Here is a 14,976-nt window from a genome sequence, read left to right as displayed (position 1 = left end):
ACCAGGGCTCCTATTGGCTCGCTAGAGTCAGAGTTTTTTTCTCAGTCTCCAACCTGCTGGAAGGCGAGCACAACCCATCAGTCCAATCCTGGGCCGGTCCGGAGGGATTAAAGGAAAGCAAATTAGCAGGTAAGGTCTAATTTCTCCTTTCTTATCAAGTAGAAGTACAATTATCAGATCAGTGATATCTAAATGGGAGTACGGAACATTGCTATCCAAAAGTACTGCTGTATCTGAGACTCCAAAGAATATATAAGCAATCAAATACTTCTATTTATTATTCTCCAAGTATATGTACAATTAATTGCTTATGGCAGTACCACAGCTACACATAGGTGTCCTCTGGGTCTGAGTCTCTAATGTTTTATTTAGGGTCTTTTTCGCCCTCACCCCAAATTACCAGCAAAAGCCAATTTGCAGATATAAAAGACTCAAGAGTACTTATGAGAAAGCAATAGGATTTATTCTTTATAAGAAAGACAATTCTTTTATTATTACTTGCGAATGCAGATACAATTGATTGGTTTCTCATGGGAGAGCAGCCCTGCTTGCACAAAGGTACTGGCTGTGACTGTCTCTCCATTGAAGTTGGAAGTACACTCATTTTTATATGCCCATTCAGGATACAGGTAATATGACAGTAATTACACCAATAGCTATTATTAACTTAGAAATGCTAATAATATAATTGACTACCTTTTCTTAGAAAGCTAGGTCATTTTCCTGAGGAGTTATCTTGTTCTGTCAGCTGCAGAACATCTGTGACCACCATGTTGCTAAACGATGTTACTCTGTTTTTCCACCTATGCCCATTTCTCATTCTGCTGCATGAGAGTGTCACAACAGATCATGAGTTCTGCAGTCACACTGGAGTTCAGGTTAGAGTCATGGGCCTGCAGGCCTGCAAGGTTTTCTCTCATTTTAGATCCTGAACCAAAGTCAGGCCTTGAATCAAAGCTCTTAGCTAAGATGATAATATACAATATAAAAAAAAGTTTTGCCAGAGTCTTCTGGTGCGCTTGCGTGCCTCTCAGTTTTCTTTTCTCCGCGTTGAGGTGCTGTAGAGTTTTTTTCTGCGCTCCTCTCAGGCCCCAGAATAGTCTTCGTCTGTTCTTGGCTTTTTTGCCTTATTTTTCTTACTTTCTTTTAACAATTTACTGTTTTAAAAAACAAAAACAAACGGTACCCGTAGTTTCCTTTATTTTTTTGTCCCCGGCCACGTGATCGGGTTGTTCCCTTCTTTTGTGCCTTTTTTTCTTTTAACAGGCACAATCGTGTCTTTTGATTTCGCCGAAGCCGTTTTTCCTTCCATGTCATCGAAGACACCCAGTGGCTTCAAACGTTGTACTCGGTGCAACCGGACCATCTCAGGTAACTATACCCACGCCTGGTGTATCCAGCGCCTTGGGTCCGACCATAGCTCAGCCGCTTGTAGTCTGTGTCTTTGTATGAAGAAACGGACCTAAGCATCTCGAGAAGCCCAGTGAGAAAAGCTTTTTGGGGCTCGGTCTGGTCCTTCGATATCGACATGGGTACCGAGGTCGGCGGTGTTGACATCGCCTTCAGGGAAAGCATCGACATTGGGAGCAGAGGTAATGGCTGCTGAAAGACCTATTCGCGCTGGGAGAAGTGAGGCATTGAGTGGGTCTCCACCTGTCTCGAGGCCTCCTGTTATACAGGCCCCCCGGGACCAACCTTCGTTGGACCCGGCCCCGAGGACAAGTGAGGATTCCACGTCCTCCTCATTTGTACCGAGGAGTCTTGATGACGGGCGTCGAGTGAAGGCGAAGAAGCACCGTCATCGTTCTCCTTCGAAACACGGTGCCGGGAGCTCCGGGGCATTGAGAGAATCGGCACCCGAGAAGCGTCGGTTCTGAGAGGATCGCTCCCCCTCTGTTCAGGAGGTGCTGATGCGTCGGTTTTTCTGGCAACCCGGTACCTGTTTCTGAGCCTCGACAGATTCTGCCACTGGCGCCTGTACCGACCCCGCAGCCTTGTCTGATGGCGACTCTCAACGAGTGCATCAGGGCCCTGCTTCCAGAGCTTCTGGAAGGATTGCTGTGCCAGTCTTCTTCTGTGTCGGGGGTGCTTGCGCCTTCCGTACTGTCTGCTGCAGCGGCATCTGGCCCTTCCATAGCGTCCTCAGATCAATCCAGAGACTTGTGGGTTATGCCCCTCCTCCAGCAGGTTAGATAGAGAGAACACAGAAGTTTGGCTCTATTGAGCATGTGCAGCCATCCTCTCTTCAGTATTCTCTCTATCTAAGCAGGTAGTAGGGAGCATTCTGTGCAGCTCTGTGATCTGAGGCTCCTATCCCGTTCCCTCGGGTGTATGGAGCTTCTGGTGGGGTTGAGGTGCTGGAGCACATTTGGGATACACCTGGTGGTGCCAGGTCCCTACCCTTCTCCCCCTGTCAGCCTGAGCAATTTCCTGTACTCGGCTGTAGTGGTCTCCTGCCGCTTTAAAAAAAAAAAAAAAAACCACAAAAGAAAGCGATCGGAACTTCTCCACAACACAGTCTAAATTTGCTGGTCTGAGGCTGGACAGTTTTACGTTCAGAGTTTCTTGGAACGTGAGCAGGGCTGTGACTGAGGAGGTAAGGCTCTTTGGCCATGTCAGTTCCGTCGGAAGCGGTCAAGCGCTGTTCGCGCTGCGGGGCGCAGAGGTCGGCGTCGGGGGTCTGTGAGGCCTGTCCCGCGGTGTTGGGGAAGCCCGAGGCAGAACACGGAGACTGCGTGTTAGGCTCCGAGATGTCTGATGGCAATGCTTCGGGCTTGGCGGGAAAGTGTAAGACCGGGCCTGCGCGTGCCTTCGCCAGCGCCATTTTTTCGCTGGGAGCGCAAGTTCAGGAAAGAGTTGTAGCGAGTCCAGCGGTGGTCGCGTCTGGCGATATTAACACGGTTTCTATCCCGGAACAATTGGGGATGCGGGGGTTTTCCCCAGAATTTGTGCTTCTTATGCACAACACGTTTTTGCTGCATTCTGAGGGTACTCTCCCTGCGGCGGCCATTTTAGGGGCTCCGGTGACGGCTTGTGCTGATCTGCCTACCAAACCATCAAAAAGGTCCCACTTAGAATTTGAAGAAGTTGTGGGAGACGAATCAGGTCACTCGGAGTTCGAGGGTGACCAGGGGTCAGGGGAGTCCTGCCCAGAGACCCTGGAAGAGGGGAAGCTTCCCGCGGGTGACGGGGACGACCCTACCGCGGCTAGGCTCTTTAGAAGAGATGAATTACATGCTCTTATTGTGCACGCATTGGAGGTGTTGAATTTGTCACCGCCGGAGCCCGCGGTGCCAGTCGCGGTTAGTACTTCTATTATGTCGGGCACTAGGGCGCCGCCGCGATCCTTTTATATTCATGAAGCGATGCACGTTCTCATTCGGGCCCAATGGGATACCCCTGAGGCTAGTCTCCGGGTGGCCCGGGCTATGGCCAAGCTTTGTCCCTTGAGGCAGGAAGACTTAGAGTCCTTGTGCCTGTCGGTAGTGGATTCTTTGATCTTGGTGGTGGCTAAAAAGACCACGTTGCCCTAGAAGGTGGGGCGGCTCTTAGAGATCCACAGGAGAAAAAGCTCGAGGCGGCGGTCAAGGCTTCGTTTGAGATGGCAGCCTTGACCTTACAGGCCTCGGTTTGCGGTTCGTACGCGGCTAGAGCGTGCCTGTCATGGGTACAGAACGCGGTGTCACTGGAGGATTTGGTTGAAGTTCTCCCTCTCCTGGAGTCGGGGTTGGCCTACCTAGCGGATGTATTATATGATATCCTTCGGGCGTCCGCTAAAGGAGTTTCTCTGGCAGTAGCGGCTAGGCGCTGGATTTGGTTGAAGCATTGGGCCGCGGATTTGCCTTCTAAGTCTAGGTTGGCACGGTTACCCTTTAAGGGGAAGCTTCTGTTTGGTCAAGAGCTAGAGCAGATTGTTAAGGACCCGGGAGATTCCAAGGGTCGGTTGCCAGAGGATAGGTCGAAATCCCAGGGCAGATCTCTTCGACCACAATTTAAGGAGGCAAAGCGGTATCGTCCTGGGAGAGTCGGTAGTTTTCAAAAGTCCCGCTTCTCTCAGAAACCACAGCAGCCCTTTCGTCAAGAGCGAAAAAGTCATCCTGTCACTCCCCGAGGTCAGTCAGGAGGCAGAGGTGCACAATGATGGGGACCTGGCTCAGTCCTCTCCACTGATAGGAGGACGGCTGTCCCAATTTGGAGAGGAATGGGCCAGGGTGACTACAGACGAATGGGTGCTGGACATTATTCGAGATGGCTACAAACTGGAGTTTGCATGTATGTTAGGAGACAGTTTTGTGCAGTCTCCGTGCAAGTCACCGATAAAGTGCGCAGCGGTGCGGGCCACCTTGGCAGAACTTCTTTGGTTAGAGGCAGTGGTTCCCGTGCCGGAGGACGAAGTAGGGCAAGGTCGCTACTCTATTTACTTTGTAGTGCCAAAGAAAGACGGGGCCTGTCGTCCGGTGTTGGATCTAAAAGAAGTCAACAAGGCCCTTGTGGTCCGTCACTTCCGGATGGAAACGCTGCGTTCGGTATTGGCGGCGGTGCAGCCGGGAGAGTTTTTGGCGGCTATCAACCTAAAGGAGGCTTACTTACACATTCCCATTTGGCCACCTCAACAAAGGTTCCTGCGGTTTGCAGTATTGGGTCATCAATAGAAATCAAACAAAATAAAACATGGAAAAGAAAATAAGATGATACCTTTTTTTATTGGACATAACTTAATACATTTCTTGATTAGCTTTCGAAGGTTGCCCTTCTTCGTCAGATCGGAAATAAGCAAATGTGCTAGCTGACAGTGTATATAAGTGAAAACATTCAAGCATTACTATGACAGTCTGACAGGGTTGGAGGATGGGGGTGGGTATGAGGTATGCATGGGGACATCAAAGCATATCATTGATATTCTAACAGGATGGGTGTGGATAATTGAGGGGTGGGGTGATCAACAGAGAAATACAGCTTTATGGTTTATAATGGGTTAGGAACCCCAGATCCTTGTTAAGTCCTTTCTGTTGGGTGTTAAAATATTATAAACCATTATAAACCATAAAGCTGTATTTCTCTGTTGATCACCCCACCCCTCAATTATCCACACCCATCCTGTTAGATTATCTATGATATGCTTTGATGTCCCCATGCATACCTCGTACCCATCCCCATCCTCCCACCCTGTCAGACTGTCATAGTAATGCTTGAATGTTTTCACTTATATACACTGTCAGCTAGCACATTTGCTTATTTCCGATCTGACGAAGAAGGGCAACCTTCGAAAGCTAATCAAGAAATGTATTAAGTTATGTCCAATAAAAAAGGTATCATCTTATTTTCATTTCCATGTTTTATTTTGTTTGATTTCTATTGATAACCCTAAGAGTGGACTAACACGGCTACCATACTCCTCCAGTATTGGGTCAGCATTTCCAGTTCAGAGCCATGCCCTTTGGATTGGCCATGGCCCTTCGCACGTTTTCCAAGGTGATGGTGGTTGTAGCGGTCTTTCTGCGTACCAGAGGTCTGCAGGTTCACCCGTATCTCGACGACTGGTTGATCCGGGCTCCGTCTCAATCAGAGTGTATTCAGGCTACTCAGAAGGTGACAGATCTTCTGTTCTCGCTGGGTTGGGTGATCAATCTACAAAAGAGTCATCTAGACCCAACCCAGACTCTGGAATACTTAGGAGTCCGTCTAGATACTCAGGTGGGCAGAGTGTTTCTCACGGAACAGCGTCAGTTGAAATTGGTGAAGCAAATTTGTGCCATTCTTCAGATTCCGGCTCCAAGGGCCTGGGTTAATGTCCAGGTGTTGGGCTCGATGGTGGCGACGCTCAAGGTCGTTCCTTGGGCTCGAAGTCACATGGGTCCTTGGCAATGGCATCTTCTCGATCACTGGTCTCTTCTGTCAGAGGATTACACAATCAGAATTCCCTGGTCCCCGTGAGCTCGTTTTGCTCTTCGGTGGTGGCTCAAGGCAGAGAATTTGTTTCGGAGAATGCCTCTGGCCACGCCAGAATGGCGGGTAGTGACGACGGATGCAAGTCTGGCGGGATGGGGGGCTCACTGTCTCGGGCATTCCGCACAGGGCATTTGGTCGCAGGAGGAGTCCAAGCTACAGATCAACCTGCTCGAACTTCGAGCAATCCGGTTGGCGCTTGTGTCGTTCGAGGAGCTTCTCAACGGTCAGCCGGTACGAGTCCTCTCAGACAACGCGACGGCGGTGGCCTATGTCAATCGGCAGGGGGGGACGAGAAGTACTCCGCTAGCGAAGGAGGCGGCTCTGATTTGCAGATGGGCGGAGGGCCGTCTTCCGCTGTTGTCGGCGGCTCACATTGCAGGAGCGCTAAATGTACAGGCCGACTTTCTCAGTCGCAATCGCTTGGACGCTGGCGAGTGGGAGCTCGCTCCAGCAGCCTTTCAACAGATTACGGATCGGTGGAGAATTCCAGTACTGGACCTCATGGCTCGGTTCTCCAACGCAAAAGTTCCCCGGTTTTTCAGCAGGGGCAGGGAGTCGAGGTCCGAGGGCATAGACGCTCTTCTTCAACCGTGGCCGTACGAGCTGCTTTATGTGTTTCCTCCGTGGCCAGTGATCGGTCGGACGGTGGCCAGGATTTCTCATCATCCGGGGTCGGTGATTCTGATGGCTCCGGATTGGCCCAGGTGTCCCTGGTACGCGGATTTGATTCGTTGCCTGATCGACGACCCGTTCCATCTATCGCATCTGCCGGATCTTCTGATGCAGGGTCCGGTGCTCATGAAGGATCACGCTCAATTTCGGCTTACGGTCTGGCTATTGAAAGGTCACATCTGAGACGTAAGGGTTACCCGGAGGCCGTGATCGTGACAATGTTACATGCCCGCAAACGTTCTACTTTGACCGCATATGCCAGAGTCTGGAGAACCTTTGTTTCTTGGTGTTCCACGGCAGGGATTAATCCGCATTCTGCCTCTCTGGGGACTATCTTGGCTTTTCTGCAACAAGGAATGGATAAGGAGTTGTCGTTGAGCACGCTAAAGGTTCAAGTAGCAGCTTTGGCGTGTTTTAGGGGGCGTTTGGGGAAGCATTCCTTAGCCTCTCATCCAGATGTGGTTCGTTTTCTCCGCGGAGTGGGGCATATGAGGCCTCCTTGGGTGCCGGTAGTGCCAGCTTGGAATTTGAATTTGGTACTTAGGGCTTTACAGCGACCTCCGTTTGAGCCTTTGGGTAAGTCATCTCTGAAGGACATCACGTTGAAGACAGTGTTTTTAGTGGCTATGACTTCAGCGCAAAGAGTGTCTGAGATTCAGGCACTGTCGTGCAGAGACCCTTTTCTCCGATTTTTGGAAGCGGGAGTATCGGTTAGGCCGGTACCGTCCTTTGTTCCTAAAGTGGTCACGCGTTTTCATGTTAACCAGGAAGTGGTGTTGCCATCTTTCAAGCGCGAGGATTATCCTGACAACTTTCGGGCTCTACGTTGCTTGGTGTTTGGAGGGCTCTAATCAGGTATTTGGAGGCGACTAATTCTTTTCGGAAGTCAGACCATCTGTTTGTGCTGTTTGCGGGAGCTAAGAAGGGGAACATGGCCTCTAAGGCAACAATTGCTCGATGGCTTAAGGAGGCGATTGTGTCAGCGTATCTTTTGATGGGAAAGTCTTCTCCTCTTCACATTAGAGCACATTCCACGAGAGCTCAAGCAGCATCATTTGCAGAGTCGCGTCTTGTACCGTTGGAAGACATTTGTAAAGCAGCGACTTGGTCGTCTCTTCATACTTTTGCGAAGCATTACCGGATTGATGTGGAAGCGTGTCGGGAAGCGATTTTCGGAGCGTCAGTTTTGACGGCCGGGGTTGTGCGTTCCCACCCTTGATGAGGATTGCTTTGGTACATCCCACATGTCTCTGGATTGATCTGAGGACGCTATGGAAGGTAAAATTATGTCTTACCTGATAATTTTCTTTCCATTAGTCCTTCAGATCAATCCAGAGGCCCTCCCTGGGATCCGTTTTCGTAACGGCGGCTATACTCAGTATGTTTCAGTCGGTTCTGTTCATGTTCCTGTTTTGATTGGATAGTTTATTCAGGTTTATGTAAGTTGCAGTTACATGTTGTACTTTATGGCAGCTTGGAGAATTCTCCTAAATTATGCTGCTTTTGCAGAGGCAGGAGACTGGTTTATGGTAATATTTTAATGTCCTACTGCTTTGGTATCTTGTATACTGAAGAGAGGATGGCTGCACATGCTCAATAGAGCCAAACTTCTGTGTTCTCTCTATCTAACCTGCTGGAGGAGGGGCATAACCCACAAGTCTCTGGATTGATCTGAAGGATTAATGGAAACAAAACTATCAGGTAAGACATAATTTTACCTTCGCCTGTGGTGAGGTCCCCGACCTCGCTGCCGCCTGTGGCATCAGTGTCGGCTGCCACCCAGGTTCACTCCCCTTTGATGTCAGTGGAGGAAGCTTCACCGGAGTCCAGACGGGCGTTGACGTCGAGGCAGGCTCAATTTCAGACTGCTCTGAGAGATGTCCGGTACTGAAGATGAGCGTTCATGGGAGGAAGAGGAGGATCCCAGGTACTTTTCTTCTGATGAGTCCTATGGGATTCCTTCTGAACCTTCCCCTCCACTAGAAAGGAGTCTGTCCTTCACCTCCTTTGTCCGGAGGAGGAAGAGGAGGATCCCAGGTACTTTTCTTCTGACGAATCCTATGGGATTCCTTCTGAACCTTCCCCTCCACTAGAAAGGAGACTTTCTCCACCAGAGAGTCTATCCTTCACCTCCTTTGTCCGGGAAATGGCTGCAGCTATTCCCTTCCCTATGGAGGTTGAGGATGAGCCCAGGGCTGAGATGCTCGCGGTCCTGGATTATCCTTCTCTGCCTAGAGAGGCTGCAACGGCTCCTTTGCATAACGTACTGAAGGAAATCCTTAATGCAAAACTGTTCCCTCTGTCTAATCCCGTGATCCTGAAAAAGACTGAATCCCAATATCGGATCCACGGGGAGCCTGGATTGATGAGGTCTCAGCTACCTCACAATTCCATGGTGGTGGACTACGCTCTCAAAAGAGCCAAGAGTACTAGGGACTATGCCTCGGCGCCCCCAGGCAAAGAATCTAGAACCTTGGACTCTTTTGGGAGGAAGTGTGTATCAGGCCGCTATGCTCGCTGCCAAAATCCAGACATACCAGCTCTTCACGAGCATCCACTTGCGGAACTCGGTGAGGCAACTGTCTAGCTTGGTTGATGCACTCCCTCTCTATAGCAGGCCAAGCTTTTTCGCCAGTTGGTCAGGCAGCAGAAGGCATGTTGAAAATTCCTGGCCAGGGGGGTACGTTCGACACTTTTGATGTAGCATCCAGGATCGCTGCCCACGGTATAGTGATGCGCAGACTCTCATGGCTGCGTGTCTCTGACCTGGATCATTCGGTCCAGAAGCGGATGGCGGATGTTCCTTGCTGGGGGGGGGGGGGGGGGGGGGGGGATAACCTTTTTGGTGAGAAAGTAGAGGATCTGGTTGACCAGCTCAAGAAGCACAATGATGCTATGGATTCTCTCTCCCACCGGGCGTCTTCTGCTACTACCTCCTCATCTAGGAGGTTTTTTGGAGGGGAGAGGAGTGCTCCCTATTCCTATGCTAGGTGTAGGTACACTCCTGCTTCTCGGCAGCCTGCCCGGGCTCAGTCCTAGCGCGCTCGTTCTCGTGAGCAGCGTGCGCCTAAGGCCACTGCGGCTCCCCAGCAAAAGCAAGGGACGGACTTTTGACTGGCTCCAGTTCAGCATACCGGACGACTTGCCGGTTGGGGGAAGGTTAATGTTTTTTCAACAAAGGTGGCCTCTTATAATCTCCGACCGGTGGGTTCTTCAAATTGTCCGGTTAGAATACACCCTCAATCTGGAATCCAAGCCTCCAAATTGCCCACCGGGAGCTCAGTCCTGTAGCTCCCAGCACAAGCAGGTACTTGCAGAGGAACTCTCTGCCCTTCTACAGGCCCAATCAGTCGAACCCGTTCCACCAGGAGAAGAAGGGCTGGGATTCTATTCCAGGTACTTCCTTCTGCAAAAGAAAATGGGGGGGGGGGGGGGGGGGGTTGCGTCCCATCCTAGACCTAAGGGCCCTGAACAAATTTCTTGTCAGAGAAAAGTTCAGGATGGTTTCCCTGGGCACCCTTCTTCCCATGATTCAGGAAAACAATTGGCTATGCTATCTGGACTTAAAGGGTGCTTATACACACATCTCGATACTTCCAGCTTACAGGAAGTATTTTTGATTTTGGCTGGGAACAGCACTTTCAGTACAGTGTACTGCCTTTTGGCCTGGTGTCTACGCCCAGAGTTTTTACCAAATCCCTAGCTGTAGTTGCAGCGTCGCTATGCAGACTGGGAGTGCATGTGTTTCCTTATCTTGACGATTGGCTGGTGAAGAGCACCTCAAAGCAGGGTGCTCTGGAGTCCATGTAAATGACTATTCGGGTGCTGGAGCTACTGGGTTTCGTCATAAATTATCCGAAGTCCCATCTCACCCCAGTCCAAAAATTGGAATTCATTGGAGCCCTGTTGAACACTCAGACAGTTTGAGCTTATGTTCCCGAGACAAGGGCAGATAACCTTCTGTCCCTGGTATCCATGGTTCGAGCGTCTCAGCAGGTCACAGCTCGGCGGATGTTGAGACTTCTGGGGTACATGGCCTCCACAGTTCATGTCACGCCCATGACACATCTACATATGAGATCAGCTCAATAGACCCTAGCTTCCCAGTGGTTTCTAGCTGCGGGGGATCTAGAGGATGTAATCCAACTGTCCACCGACTTTCGGCGTTCTCATCAGTGGTGGACGATTGAATTCAATTTAATCATGGGGCGACCATTCCAAGTTCCTCAGCTATGAAAAGTGCTGACGATGGATGCATCTCTTCTGGGGTAGGGAGCTTGTGTAGATGGGCTCCACACTCAGGGAGCCTGGTTTTTTCAGGAAAGAGTTCTGGAGATCAACCTCCTGGAATTAAGAGCGATCTGGAACGCTCTAAAGGCTTTCAGAGATCGGCTGTCCAACCAAGTGATCTTAATTCAGACGGACAATCAGGTTGCCATGTTTTACACCAACAAGCAGGGGGGTACCGGATCTCGCCCTCTATGTCAGGAAGCCGTCCAGATGTGGCTTTGGGCTTGTTGTCATGGCATGTTTCTCCAACAACAGTCTGGCCAACAGGTTGAGCAGGATTATGCAACCTCATGAGTGGTCACTGAACATGGGCGTAGTCCGCAAGATCTTCTGAGCGTGGGGCACCCCCTCGGTGGAACGTTTTGCCACTAAAATCAATCACAGGGTCCCTCAGTTCTGTTCCAGGCTTCAGGCCCACGACAGACTAACGTCAGATGCCTTTCTCCTACATTGGGGGACAGGCCTTCTGTATGTGTATCCTCCCATACCTCTAGTAGGGAAGACTTTGCTGAAACTCGAGGAAGACTGCGGGACCATGATTCCGATTGCACCCTTCTGGCCGGATCAGATTTGGTTCCCTCGTCTTCTGGAGTTGTCCTCCGAGGAACAGTGGTGATTGGATTGTTTTCCAACCCTCATCACTCAGAACGAGAGGTTGCTTCTACATCCCAACCTACAGTCTCTGGCTCATAAGTACATAAGTAATGCCACACTGGGAAAAGACCAAGGGTCCATCGAGCCCAGCATCCTGTCCACGACAGCAGCTAATCCGGGCCAAGGGCACCTGGCAAACTTCCCAAACGTACAAACATTCTGTACGTGTTATTCCTGGAATTGTGGATTTTTCCCAAGTCTATTTAGTAGTGGTTTATGGACTTGTCCTTTAGGAAACCATCTAACCCCTTTTTAAACTCTGCTAAGCTAACCGCCTTCACCACGTTCTTCGGCAACGAATTCCAGAGTTTGGTTATGCGTTGGGTGAAGAAAGATTTTCTCCGATTTGTTTTAAATTTACTGCACTGTAGTTTCATCGCATGCCCCCCTAGTCTTAGTATTTTTGGAAAGCATGAACAGACGCTCCACATCCACCTGTTCCACTCCACTCATTATTTTATATACCTCTATCATGTCTCCCCTCATCCGTCTCTTCTCCAAGCTGAAAAGCCCTAGCCTCCTTAATCTTTCTTCATAGGGAAGTCATCCCATCCCCGCTATCATTTTAGTTGCCCTTCGCTGCACCTTTTCCAGTTGTACTATATCTTTCTTGAGATGCGGCGACCAGAATTGAACACAATACTCAAGGTGCAGTCGCACCTTGGAGCGATAGAACAGCATTATAACATCCTCACACCTGTTTTCCATACCTTTCCTAATAATACCCAACATTCTATTCGCTTTCCTAGCCGCAGCAGAACACTGAGCAGAAGATTTCAGTGTATTATCAACAACGACTCCCAGATCCCTTTCTTGGTCCATAACTCCTAACGTGGAACTTTGCATGACATAGCTATAATTCGGGTTCTTTTTTCCCACATGCATCACCTTGCACTTGCTCACATTAAACATCATCTGCCATTTAGCCGCCCAGTCTCGTAAGGGCCTTCTGTAATTTTTCACAATCCTGTCGTGAGTTAACGACTTTGAATAACTTTGTGTCATCAGCAAATTTAATTACCTCGCTAGTTACTCCCATCTCTAAATCATTTATAAATGACACTGGTGAGCGTCTCAACATCCAGCTCTCACAGCCTGGATGTTGAGAGCTTAGAATTCGCCTCCTTGGGTCTTTTGGAGGGTGTCTCCTGAGTCTTGCTTCCAGAAAAGATTCCACTAAGAGGTGTTACTTTTTCAAATGGAGGAGGTTTGCCGTCTGGTGTGACAGCAAGGCCCTAGATCTCCTTTCTTGTCCTACACGGACCCTGCTTGAATACCTTCTACACCTATCAGAGTCTGGCCTCAAAATCAACACAGTAAGGGTTCATCTTAGTGCTTACCATCGGTGTGTAGAGGGTAAGTCTATCTCTGGACAGCCTTTAGTTGTTCACTTCATGAGAGGTTTTCTTTTGTCAAAGCCCCCTGTCAAACCACCACCAGTGTCATTTGATCTCAACGTCGTTCTCTCCCAGCTGATGAAAGCTCCTTTTGAGCCACTGAATTCCTGCCATCTGAAGTACTTGACCTGGAAGGTCGTTTTCTTGGTGGCTGTTACTTCCCCTCGTAGGGTCAGTGAGCTTCAGGCCTTGGTAGTGCATGCACCTTATATCAAATTTCATCACAACAGAGTAGTCCTCCGCATGCACCCTACGTTTCTGCCGATGGTGGTGTCGGAGTTCCATCTGAACCAGTCGATTGTCTTGCCAACATTTTTTCCCCATCCTCATACCCGCCCTAGCGAAAGCAGTTTGCATACCCTGGACTGCAAGAGAGCATTGGCCTTTTACGTGGAGCGGACGAAGCCCTTCAGACAGTCCACCCAGTTGTTTGTTTCTTTCGAACCCAACAGGAGGGGAGTCGCCATCCGAAAACGCAGAATCTCCAATTAGTTAGCAGATTGCATTTCCTTCACTTACGCCCAAGCTGGGCTGACTCTGGAGGGCCATTTCATGGCTCACAATGTTAGAGCCATGGCTTTGTTAGTGGCTCACTTAGTCAGCCTCCATTGAGGAGATTTGCAAGGCTGCAACGTGGTCATCAGTCCACACATTCACATCTCACTACTGCCTCCAGCAGGATACCCAACGCGACAGTTTGGGCAGTTGGTGCTGCAGAATCTGTTAGGGGTTTAGAATCAAATTCACCCCCTAGTCCCATTTGTGTTCTGTTCCAAGCTGCACTCTCAGTTAATGGTTTATGGTTTCAGGTCAATCTGTGTTACGTCCTCGCCGTTGCGAGGTCCAATTGACCAATGTTCATTGTTTTGAGTGAGCCTGGTTGCTAGGGATACCCCACATGTGAGAACAAGCAGCCTGCTTGTCCTCTGAGAAAGCGAAGATACATACCTGTAGCAGGTGTTTTCCGAAGACAGCAGGCTGATTGTTTTCACAAACCCGCCCACCTCCCCTTTGGAGTTGCTACTAGTTTGTTATGCTTTTTGATTTAACTGAGAGGTACGCTCGTGCGACGGCCGGGAAATCAGTCCGCGCATGTGCAAAACTTTTTAAATATTTTGCTTGCAAAATGTCGTCCGATTCCCGGGCCGACGCAGACTTCGACCCACATGTGAGAACAATTAGCCTGCTGTCTTCGGAGAATACCTGTGGAGTATCTTCGCTTTGCTAAATTACAATAACTCAGTTATAGAGAGCTGTGATATAAAAATAAAATAATCTATATACATAGATTTCTTTGAATTTGGTGTGATAATTTAATGTCACACCTCAAGAAAATATTAAGTGAATAGTGGAGTTTTAAATGTTACAGCTGACTCTGTTTATTAATATTGAAGTCTGTTGATGTCCTTAGAGAGAAAAAAAATATTTACTTTAAAGGTAATTAAATTGAAGCACATGACAGTGGTGTCAAAATTTCAGAAAAAGTTAAAGGTCTCTGAATTACATTTTCAATGCCTGAAACCTGTTAATTATTTGCATCTGGCATACATAAAAACAAATACTTATTTTGAAAGTTGGTTTCATAAGTTTAATCAATTATTAGAGTGCCAATTTGAAATTTTAAATTCATCTTGAGACATTTAATTGAGGGTGGGTCTAGCATAGGGATCCCAAATTATAAATTTATTTTATTGAGTAGCTAGTATAAGTAAAATTGAAAGATTATAAAACTACAAGTAGATGAATAGGGAATAGTTTTCTTTTTTTTTTTCATTTAAGTTTTTTAAGGTAGGATAGTAGGTATCCGGATCAGAATCTACAGTTAAGTCTGTCAATAAAGAAGCCGGTACCAACTGAAAGAGAGACGAAGAAAGAAGATTAATTGAAGAAAGTAGGAAGATTTCAGCTAAGTTGTCATCCAAAACTAAGAGTAATTTAAGAAGAAAGAAAACTTAAGACTTTGAAAGTAATAATTCAGAAGTAAGAGAGGGGCGAAAGGGAATTAGAGAGAAAA

General features: G+C 48.6%; 1 protein-coding gene across 2 annotated transcripts in view; it reads left to right on the top strand.

Moving 5' to 3' along the window:
• The window catches only part of ZFR2 (zinc finger RNA binding protein 2), a 324,672-nt gene that overhangs the window by 76,861 nt on the left and 232,835 nt on the right, over positions 1-14,976 (top strand). The gene's annotated exons all lie outside the window — the stretch shown is intronic.

Source organism: Microcaecilia unicolor, chromosome 11 (genome assembly GCF_901765095.1).
Source record: "Microcaecilia unicolor chromosome 11, aMicUni1.1, whole genome shotgun sequence".
Classification (NCBI taxonomy): domain Eukaryota; kingdom Metazoa; phylum Chordata; class Amphibia; order Gymnophiona; family Siphonopidae; genus Microcaecilia; species Microcaecilia unicolor.
This window is presented reverse-complemented; position numbering and strand designations above follow the sequence as displayed.